The following is a 10919-nucleotide window of genomic DNA, read 5'->3' on the forward strand; positions in this document are numbered from 1 at the left end:
ACTACAATACCTAAGAGAAGCTATTTATGAAGGCAGCTGGTTTATTTTGGCTCACAGTTTAGGAGCTTCACAGTCTAAGACCGAGTGGCCCCACTAATCTGGCATCTGATAAGGGTAGAGGTTGGCAATGGTGAAGCAGGTGTGGAAAAATGATGACACAGTGGGAAAGGAAGCAAACAGAGAAGCCAGTCTGAAACCAGCTTTTATAACCAATACTCACTTGAAAATGCCTTCTGAGGGCACATCCTCAATGGCACAGGAACCTCCCATGAGGCCCACACCCAACCACCATAATTGGATTAAGCCTTGGCCCTCTTCAAAATGATTAACATGGATTGGAAGAATTAATATCATCAAAATGTCCATAATACCAAAAGCAATTTATAGATTCAATGCAATCCCAATCAAAATACCAAGAACATTCTTTTCAGATCTAGAAAAAATGATGCTGAAATCATATGGAAACACAAGAGACCCTAAATAGCTGAAGCAGTTTTATACAGCAAAAACAAAGCCAGAGGCATCACAATACCAGATTTAAAGGTATACTAAGGGACAGTTAATAATCAAAACATCCTGGTACTGGCACAAAAATAGATGTGTAGACCAATGGAACAAAATAGAAACTTCAGTAATCAATCCTCACATTTACAAACAACTTATTTTTGACAAAGGAACTAAAATCAATCCCTGAAGAAAGGACAATCTCTTCAACAAATGGTGCTGGGAAAACTGGATCTGAATGTGCAGAAGTATGAAACTAGATCCTTACCTTATACCTTACACAAAATCCCACTCAAAACGGATCAAAGACCTAAATCTACACCTGATGCCATCAAATTACTAGAGAACATTGGGGAAACTCTGCAAGACATTGGCATAGGCAAAGACTTCTCAGAAAAGACCCCAGAAGCATAGTCAATCAAAGCTTTTGTATGCTTTTAGTTTGTTATCAAGTATGCATTCCATCAGTTTCCTTTGTGTGGCAATCAAAGCCCTATGAACCAGTAGCCATATCCATCTGCTTTATTACTGTGAGGAAATCAATTTGCTCAAAATGGGATTACATCAAGCTGAGAAGCTTCTGTACTGCGAAGGAAACACTCAGCAAAGTGAAGAAGCAACCAACAGAATGTGAGAGAAAATATTTGCAAACTACGAAACTGATAGAAGGTTATATCTAGAATCTCTAAAGAGCTCAAGAAACTCAACAACAATAAAACAAAACAACCCAGTTAAGAAGTGGACAAAGGACTTGAGTAGGCCTTCCTCAAGAGAGGAAATTTAAATGGCCAACAGACACTTGAAAAAATGCTTAGGATCACTACATCAGGGAAATGCAAATCAAAACCACAATGAGGTTTCACCTCACCCCAGTTAGCATGGCTCTTATACAGAAATCAACAAACAGCAAATGCTGGCAAGGATGTGGGTGAAAAGGTACCCTAATCCACTCTTGGTGGGAATGTAAACTGGTTCAGCCACTGTGAAAGACAATATGAAGATACATCAGAAATCTGAGTATAGATTTACCATATGATCCAGCCATCCCATTCCTGGGAATTTACCCAAACCTAAAGACATCAGCATATGAAAGAGTTATCTGTACCCCATGTTCATTGTAAATCAATTCACAATACCAAAGATAGAATCAACCCAGATGTCCATCAACCGATGACTGGATAAGGAAATTATGGTATATATATATGTATATACTAAGGCGTACTAATCAGCTGTAAAAAAAAAAAAGAAATCCTGTATTTTGCAACAAAATGGATGAAACTGGAAACCATTATACTTAGTGAAATAAGCGAATCCCCAAAAAACAGATATCATGTTTTCCCTGACTAGTGGTAAATAATAGGGGACCTAAAATGTAATGTATTGAGTTGAAAGGCCATGTTGAGATATGATGATTGTTACAGCCCTGTCTCTTCTGTTGAGGAAGTATTTTTTTTTCTTCATACTATTTGTTGAACTCTTTTATTAGTGTAAAGTCAACCTGATAATCACTAAGTAAACTGAAAGTAGATCTCTATAAAAACAAAGAGTAGGAATGGGGGAGGGAGGAGGAAGAGTTGGAGCATGGATGGGAGGGAGGAAACTACCATTATGTTCCTGAATCTGTATATATGAAATACATGAAACTTGTAAAACTTAAATTGTAAAAAATAATAATAATAATAAAGAAAAAAAGAACTGTTAACTTACAACTTTGGGGTTTAAACACACACATAACTTGGGGAGAGAAATACTGTTCAAACCCAAACAGCCTCCTATGGAAGAGTATTCTTTTGAAGTATGTTTGTATAAATGTTCACAGATGTAATTACAAAGGGCAGAAGAAGAATTGAAGATAATGATAAATCAAATGACCAGTATGTTTGAAAAGTCACAAAACCCAACGAAACAAATATAGCAATGCCTTTAGGCAGAATGCAAATTATTAAAAACAGCTAACACAGCGCAGAACAACCTCAGCAACAGAAGCAGGGTTCACGACAGAGACAAGAAGATAGCATTAGGTTCCTGAGCTGAGGCTCCCAGCTGGGTGTCCCCTGTGTCCATCCCTACAGGGAATGGCACTTGGTCTTTCAATGACTGCACACATTTCACACAGAAAATGCATATTGTTCAAAAAACTCTTACTCTGTTCATGGACAAGCAGGCTTTTGGCCATATGAAAGCACAAATAAATAGAATATTATAGGGCCCTCCCCTCCTCAGTTTAGCCAACACAATTTGGTGTGGTCATAGTAATTCTGCAACGCTCTGCTAAATCTATGGCACTGCAATAGGCTGGGAGGTTTCATGTGACAAGAACATTGATAATATGCCAATGAATATATTAATTTCCCATCCAGTTTCTTGCCTCCTGCAGAAGTAATGACATTAAGCAGGTACAAGGACACAGAGCAGGCCAGGGGATGCCTGTGGCCCTGGGGCAGGTAAGGGGACTTACCAGAGCCAGGTGTGAGTTTCCATGTGAGACTGATAGAGCTCTGTCTTGATGATAGCAGGGGTTCCACAACAGTGAGCAATCACCAAAATTCAACAAACTACACTTATGAAGAGTGAATTTTATTCTGGGTAAATTACTTCAGTAAGCTGTGAAAAAAAGAAATAAAACCAAAATTAATTAAGAATTATTTAGGAAAACTGACACTCTACAATAAAAAAAAAAAAAACACACAAAATCCATTGAAGAAATTTGTGCATAAAACTAACTTATTTTTAATGTTGTTTATTTCTGGAGTGATATTGTGGGTTCACTCTTCAAATGCCCATAAAAGTTGGCATTTGGTCAGGATAAACACAGAAGCCATTGAGCATATTGATTGATCAAGAACTAGGGTAATCATTTCTTTTCTTCATGCTACATATTTCACACCTCTTTGATTTTGATTGCACTCTCAATTGCTTTTTTTTTTGAAATATTCCAAAGCATACCTCTGTATACTGAATATTTTTGTTCAAGTCATCTTAGTAGGTGGCATGAGCTTTGATTGAATTATGTTCCTTGATTTTGTTTGCCATTTTAAATGTTATTGTAATGGATTATTTTTCACACAATTCTCTTGTATCTGCTTGTCACTCTGTTACTGCACTGAGGAAATATCCAAGTTCTTCCTGCAGTTAGTATGATAGATGTGGTAATGTATGTACAATTTTTGCTTTTGTATGCTTTTAGTTTGTTATCAAGTATGCATTCCATCAGTTTCCTTTGTGTGGCAATCAAAGCCCTATGAACCAGTAGCCATATCCATCTGCTTTATTACTGTGAGGAAATCAATTTGCTCAAAATTATATTATGTAGGGCCGGTGCTGCGGCTCAATAGGCTAATCCTCCACCTAGCGGCGCCGGCACACCGGGTTCTAGTCCCGGTCGGAGCGCCGGATTCTGTCCCGGTTGCCCCTCTTCTAGGCCAGCTCTCTGCTGTGGCCCGGGAAGGCAGTGGAGGACGGCCCAAGTCCTTGGGCCCTGCACTCCATGGGAGACCAGGAGAAGCACCTGGCTCCTGCCTTCGGATCAGTGCAGTGCGCCGGCCGCAGCACGCCAGCCATGGCGGCCATTGGAGGGTGAACCAACAGCAAAAGGAAGACCTTTCTCTCTGTCTCTCTCACTGTCCACTCTGCCTGTCAAAAAAAAAAATTATATTATGTAAGTTGCCCATCAACATACATGTTCACAATTTCTCAGAATCATCTAAGATTACTGTAATTCTCACTGGTATGTGATATATGTTTACCTTTTCTTGATTTTTATGGAACTGTATAGTTTGATTTATTAATTTTTAAAGTAAAAAATAAACATTTTGTGTATTTCCTTTCCATTTTCTCCATTCATGCTCTGTGTAACTATAATTATAGAATATATATAAATTTATGCTTTAAACATTTTTATTTCATTAACAACTTTACATGTTTCCATCAAGTTATCAGGATTATAATTTTAAATAGTTTTACATAATTATTCATTACCCACAACTGTTAACAGGTGAATTACCAAGTTTTATAGCAGATGTTGCCTCAATATTTGGATGCCACCAAGTGGACAAACTGTGTAGTGCTGCTGAGACTGAACATCACATTGTTTTATAAAATAAAAAAAAAACTTTTATGTTTAAAAATCATTAAAAGTTAATTTGAAATAAATAAAACATTAAGCCAAACCTTTTCATAAGTATGTTAGACCATGATGCTCCTGGAACAAAGCAACAAGGCCTCTCAGGAAGCAGAGTGAGGAAAACGTGCACAGACCATTTGAAAGCAGAGAGGGGCATCAGGGTACTTGTGTCCAGGTGGGCAAGGACTTGCTGCTTCCCCTAGGGGGCCACCAGTGTTTTCTCCCCACGGCCCTCCCCATGCCTGTCCAGGCTTCTACAGTCATAAAAGAGAGATGAATTCAGGAAATTGCTCTTTACCAGGGCCAACGAATCAATGACTTTTCCAAAGAACCCTCGGATGATGCGGAGCTACTGCCTGCCACTCAACACGGACGAGCACCACACTGTTCTGCCTGTGGTCCAACACTCTGATCTTTTAGGTTTTCTGGTAATTTTTAGCTTCTGAGTCTTGCTCATTGAAAGCTGACAACATCCATAGAATGAAAAGGAACAATTTAAGATGAAACAAACTAAATCTCTAGGAGTGCGATGAGAAGAGCTCTTAATGGAGAATGATAAAGAGTAAGCGCTGTGACGTAGCGAGTTAAGCAGCCACATGCAGTGCTGGCATCCCATATGGGCACTGATTCGAGTCCCAGCTGCTCCACTTCCTATCTAGCTCTCTGCTATGGTCTGGGAAATCAGTAAAAGATGGCCCAAGTCCTTGGGGCCCCTGCACCCACGTAAGAGACCCGGAAGAAGCTTCTGGCTCCTGGCTTTGGATCAGCCCAGCTCTGGCCAGTGCAGCCATCTGGGGAGCGAACCAGCAGATGAAAGACCTCTCTCTCTCTCTCTCTCTCTCTCTGCCTCTGCCTCTCTGTAACTCTGCCTTTCAAATAAATTAATTAATTTAAAAAAAAAAAAGGAGAATGATGAGTCCATAAAGTGAGAACCAGGGAGAGGGACAGAGTCAGCTGTTGACACGAGCTTCGGAGGCTCACAGCCCTACTATGCTAATTACAGAGCTAGTCTTTTTTTTTTTTTTTTTTTTTTTTTTTTTGACAGGCAGAGTGGACAGTGAGAGAGACAGAGAGTAATGTCTTCCTTTTTCCGTTGGTTCACCCTCCAATGGCTGCTGTGGCCGGCACACTGCGGCTGGCGCACTGCACTGATCCGAAGGCAGGAGCCAGGTGCTTCTCCTGGTCTCCCATGGGGTGCAGGGCCCAAGCACTTGGGCCATCCTCCACTGCACTCCCTGGCCACAGCAGAGGGCTGGCCTGGAACACAGAATCCGGCGCTCCGACTGGGACTAGAACCTGGTGTGCCGGCGCCGCTAGGTGGAGGATTAGCCTAGTGAGCCGCGGCGCCTGCCAGAGCTAGTCTTCTACATGCTGAAATGTTTGTTTGCTTGTTTTAATGTCATTTCTATTTCTGAATTGTAAAAGCAGTCATGTGGTTAGAAATCCTAAAGGTGCAGAAGGGTAAACAGTCAAAGGCCTCCCTCCAGCTGCACCTGCTGGCTGACCAGCCCCACTCCCAGAGGCAACATGACCCATTTCTGTGACTTCTTAAGGAAACGTTTCAGGTATAGACAACAGCTACATGTACACAGTCTCCCCCATCCTCTCATTTTTGTTACTCCAATGGAAACCGCTATATTCAAGGATGTTTTCTCACTTAACAATACAATATATTTTAGGGTTCAAGCCCATCAATGCATACAGATTCTCTTATTTTTAAGCTGTATCTTCTCCCATCACGTGAATACCGCAGAGAGTATTTAAGGAACTCCTTACTAAAATGGACGTTTAGTTTATTTCCAATCTTGCCCTCTTTTTATTGTGATCTTCTCACCTAGAACTCTCTGGGTCAATCTGATTGCTTCTTCAGTTGTGTCTGAGTTCACAACTTCATCTAGAATCCCCAGCTTGTGTGCATCCCCTGCTGAAATATGTCTTCCTAAAACAGAAATGAAATACATCAAAGGAAGAAGTGAAATAAAAGCAAAAAAACATTACTCTCTCCAGCAGGGCAGGTTGCGTTTCCTGGAGACAAACATGCATTAGTAAATAAACTAAGTCAGAACTGCATTGACTGCTGTGGTGGAAAGGGTCACTGCAGGGGCAACCAGACACCTGGCATTCACGCTCCAACTCCAACCTTCACCGTTTGTGTGACAGTGAGGAGCATTAGCATACTCTCCTTGTTGGGATGGGAATCATTCCGCTTATCTTGGTAATCCCAAGTATTAAGTAAGAAAAGTATATCTTCTTTATATTCTACAAGCATCTAAAGAAACATAAAAAATGACTGATGGGGGCTGGGGCAGTGGCGCAGTAGATTAATCCTCCACCTGCAGCACCAGCATCCCATATGGGCGCCGGTTCTAGTCCCAGTTGCTCCTCTTCCGGTCCAGCTCTCTGCTATGGCCTGGGAAAGCAGTAGAAGATGGTCCAAGTCCTTGGGCCCCTGCATCCATGTGGGAGACCAGGAAGAAGCACCTGGCTCCTGGATTCGGATTGGCCCAGCTCCGGCTGTTGTGGTTATTTGTGGAGTGAACCATCGGATGGAAGACCTTTCTCTCTGTCTCTGTCTGTAATTCTACCTGTCAAATAAATAAATAAAATCTTAAAAAAAATGACTGATGCACCAATAATATCAATAGAGATTGTAGCAGTGTGATCACCGTACCCCCAGCACACATCAGGGTTGGGGTTTTATTTGTTGACTTAAAAAACATTATCAGTGAAGTTGACATTCTAGAAGGTGTAAACCACACAGGATGATTGGGGAGCACTTCTCCCATTTTATTTTTTTGGCCACCCAGGCTTCTGATCCCTCCGTTAGGGTGTGGAATCGTTGCTCAGTGAGGTTTGGAGCCCTGCCTGCTGCTACCGAAGCTGAAAAGGAAGCAGAGATGATTAGACAATGGGGGGTGGCGGTCTCGTGGCAGTGCAGTGTGGCCCATGAATCCCCAACCTTGGTGAATCCAGTATTCTTTTAGGGGTTTTTAGTCTGGAGTTAGTGATATTAAACAGCAGCAATAGGTTTAAACTATTGCTCATTTCACAGGGAGCAGCAGGTAGGGTCTGGTGGTTTGGGCTCCGGTAGCCTCTTGTGCGCATGCCTGGCCCTGATGACTTCCAGTACAGAATGTCACCTCTAAGGCGACAGAAATTCAGTGAGTGGTAGAATCACTAAATTCAGCCTTGGCAGTTTGCCACGAGGTGTAGACCTGGAATTTGATCTGCATATCCTGAGGAAGAAGGTAGGGTCAAAAGCATCCCTTCCCACAGGGCCAGTGGGGATGACTGCTTTGTCTTGTTTCAGGATGACAGTGACACAGCTGGCTTCCTTGCCCTGCCATCCTGTCTTCTGCAAAGCCGGCATCAGATCAGTCTTGGAGGCAACAATTCCAGTCACTGTGCTCCTACAGACAGTGCTGGTGGACATCATTTCTGGGACAAAACCCTTGCTTCCTGCTTCCAAGTAGTACTTCGGAGAACTACAAATGGGTTTTCTTGATTACAGAAGCACTTGAGAGATTTTTGCCAGGGGACCCTCTGGAAGAGCAGCATTTGGGTGCTTTTCAGGAAGTGCCTTTGGGAATGTGTCCAGATCTCCTGGGGGAGTGGGGAGTGGCTGGGAGCTGCCAGGGGTCAAGATTTCTATAAAGATATCTTCTGCCTTGGATTGACCAAAGTAGAAGAGTTCCTCCGCTGTTGTTGCAGAGTTAGCTTGATTCCAAGAACGAAGGCCCTGAACACACGTCCCACCCATACGTCCACGCTGAGCTTGTAACTCAGTTTTCCTTGTGCCACCCTCCGGGCCAAGGTCAGCCAGTGTCCAGGGCTCTCAGGAGAGCAGTGCGTAGAGCTCCGATGAGGAGACCCCAGGCACTGGGGCGAGACCACTCCTCTCTGAGCTGCACCATCTCAATGTGTCCCAGTCATCTTCAGGGTTTCTTTTCCAACCTTTAAGAACTAATTTTCTTTTTCTAAATGAAACCCCTTTTTAAAAAAAAAAAAGATTTATTTATTTACTTGAAAATCAGAGTTACACAGAGAGAGAAAGAGAGGTCTTCCATCAGCTGGTTCACTCCCCAGTTGGCTACAACGGTCAAAGCTGTGCACATCCAAAGCCAGGAGCCAGGAACCTCTTCAGGGTCTCCCATGCAGGTGCAGGGGCCCAAGCACTTGGGCCATCTTCTACTGCTTTCCCAGGCCATACCAGAGAGCTGGATCAGAAGTGGAGCAGCCGGGACTTGAACTGGTGCCCATATGGGATGCTGGCACCGAAGGCCGTGGCCTTACCCACTCCCCCACAGTGCTGGGCCCATAAATGGAACCCTTTTAAAGGGTAAAAAAAAGATACCAGATTTCCTCTAATTCACTGTGAATTTTCTTATACAAATCCCAAATCCATCACATTCTGGCTGTTTTTAATCTCTTCATTATTTAAAAAATAGTGATATCTCCTTCAGCAGTGCCTTGGGAAAAGGCCAGTGCTACTTCACTTGTTTTCTTTTGTCTACAAAGCCAGTTTGGTTTTTTCCCCTGATTTCCCCCACAATACCCTTGCCTTTCAGACTTACTCACCATAGAGCCACAAAACCCACTGTTCCCCACAGGCTTCAATTTCTGTGACCCTCAAGAGTCACAGATTCATTTTGCACCACTATGATTTTCTCCTTTATTTTACGCTTCTTTGCTTCCATTCTATTTTGTCTTTTAGAGAATAACCTGTCTCACGTGCTTAGAATTTCTGTAGCCTATTGGAGTGGAGGCATTCTGTTATGAATTCTACATTACATATGTAAAATAGTTCACATTGTAAAAATGTACTTATCATGCCAATGCAACAGTAAACAATTTCTAACTTGATGCAATGAAGAAATTTAACACTTTTTTCTCTCTTCTCATATATAATTTATAACGTCCAATTCCATTTATAAGAAAAACAAAAGCCTTGGGACAAGTGCTGTGGCGCAGCAGATTAAGCCACTGCTTGCAAAGCTGGCACCCCATGTGGGTGCTAGTTCAGGTTCCAACTGCTCCACTTCCGATCCAGGTCCCTGCGAGTGTGCCTGGGAAAGCCCTGGAAGCTGGCCCAAGTGTTTGGGCACCTGCACCTACAGAGGAGACCAGGAGGAAGCTGCTGCTTCCTGGCTTCAGCCTGGCCCAGCCCTGGCTGTTGCAGTCATTTGGGGAATGAACCAGCAGATGGAGGATTTCTCTCTGTCTCTCCCTCTCTCCCTCTCTCTGTAACTCTACCTTTCACATAAATTTTAAAAATCTTTTTCAGGGGCCGGCGCTGTGGTGCAGTGGGTTAAAGCCCTGGCCGGAAGCACCGCCATCCCATATGGGCGCCAGTTCTAGTCCCAGCTGCTCCTCTTCCAGTCCAGCTCTCTGCTGTGGCCTGAAAAAGCAGTGGAGGATGGCCCAAGTCCTTGAGCCCCTGCACCACGTGGGAGACCCAGAGGAAGCTCCTGGCTCCTGGCTTTGGATAGGCGCAGCTCCGGCCCTTGCAGCCATCTGGGGAGTAAAACCAGCGGATGGAAGACCTCTCTCTCTGTCTCTACCTCTTTCTGTAACTCTTTCAAATAAATAAAATAAATCTTAAAAAAATCTTTTTAAAAGCTTTTTAATGCATATGAATCTATATTATCTTGTAATTGGGCTCATGCACACACAGTCTTGTGTGATGGGTGATGACTTACGCACAAAAACAGAGTTCTACAAGCAAGTTAGTTATTTTAGTTCTAGGACACCTTTGCATCTTTTGGAGGGCTCCAAAGAGTATTATTTTTATATAGCTTATATCTATCAATATTTATTGCATTAAAATTAAACTGAGGCTGGCACCACGCCTCACTAGGCTAATCCTCTACCTGCGGCACCAGCACTCCGGGTTCTAGTCTCGGTTAGGGCACCAGTTCTGTCCTGGTTGCTCCTCTTCCAGTCCAGCTCTCTGCTGTGGCCCAGGAAGGCAGTGGAGGATGGTCCAGGTGCTTGGACACCTGGCTCCTGGCTTTGGATTGGCGCAGCGCGCTGGCCGTAGCGGCCATTTCGGGGGTGAACCAACGGAAGGAAGACCTTTTTCTCTGTCTCTCTCTCTCTCTCTCACTGTCTAACTCTGTCACTAAAAAAAAAAAATTAAAACTGAAAATCATGTGGCCGGCACTGTGGCGTAGTGGGTAAAGCCGCCGCCCAAAGTGCCAGCATCATATATGGGTGCCAGTTCTAGTCCTGGCTGCTCCTCTTCCGATCCACCTCTCTGCTATGGCCTGGGAAAGCAGTAGAAGATGGCCCA

The sequence above is a fragment of the Oryctolagus cuniculus genome, chromosome 4 (assembly GCF_051225735.1).
Source record: "Oryctolagus cuniculus isolate XC-2025 breed Fujian yellow rabbit chromosome 4, ASM5122573v1, whole genome shotgun sequence".
Classification (NCBI taxonomy): domain Eukaryota; kingdom Metazoa; phylum Chordata; class Mammalia; order Lagomorpha; family Leporidae; genus Oryctolagus; species Oryctolagus cuniculus.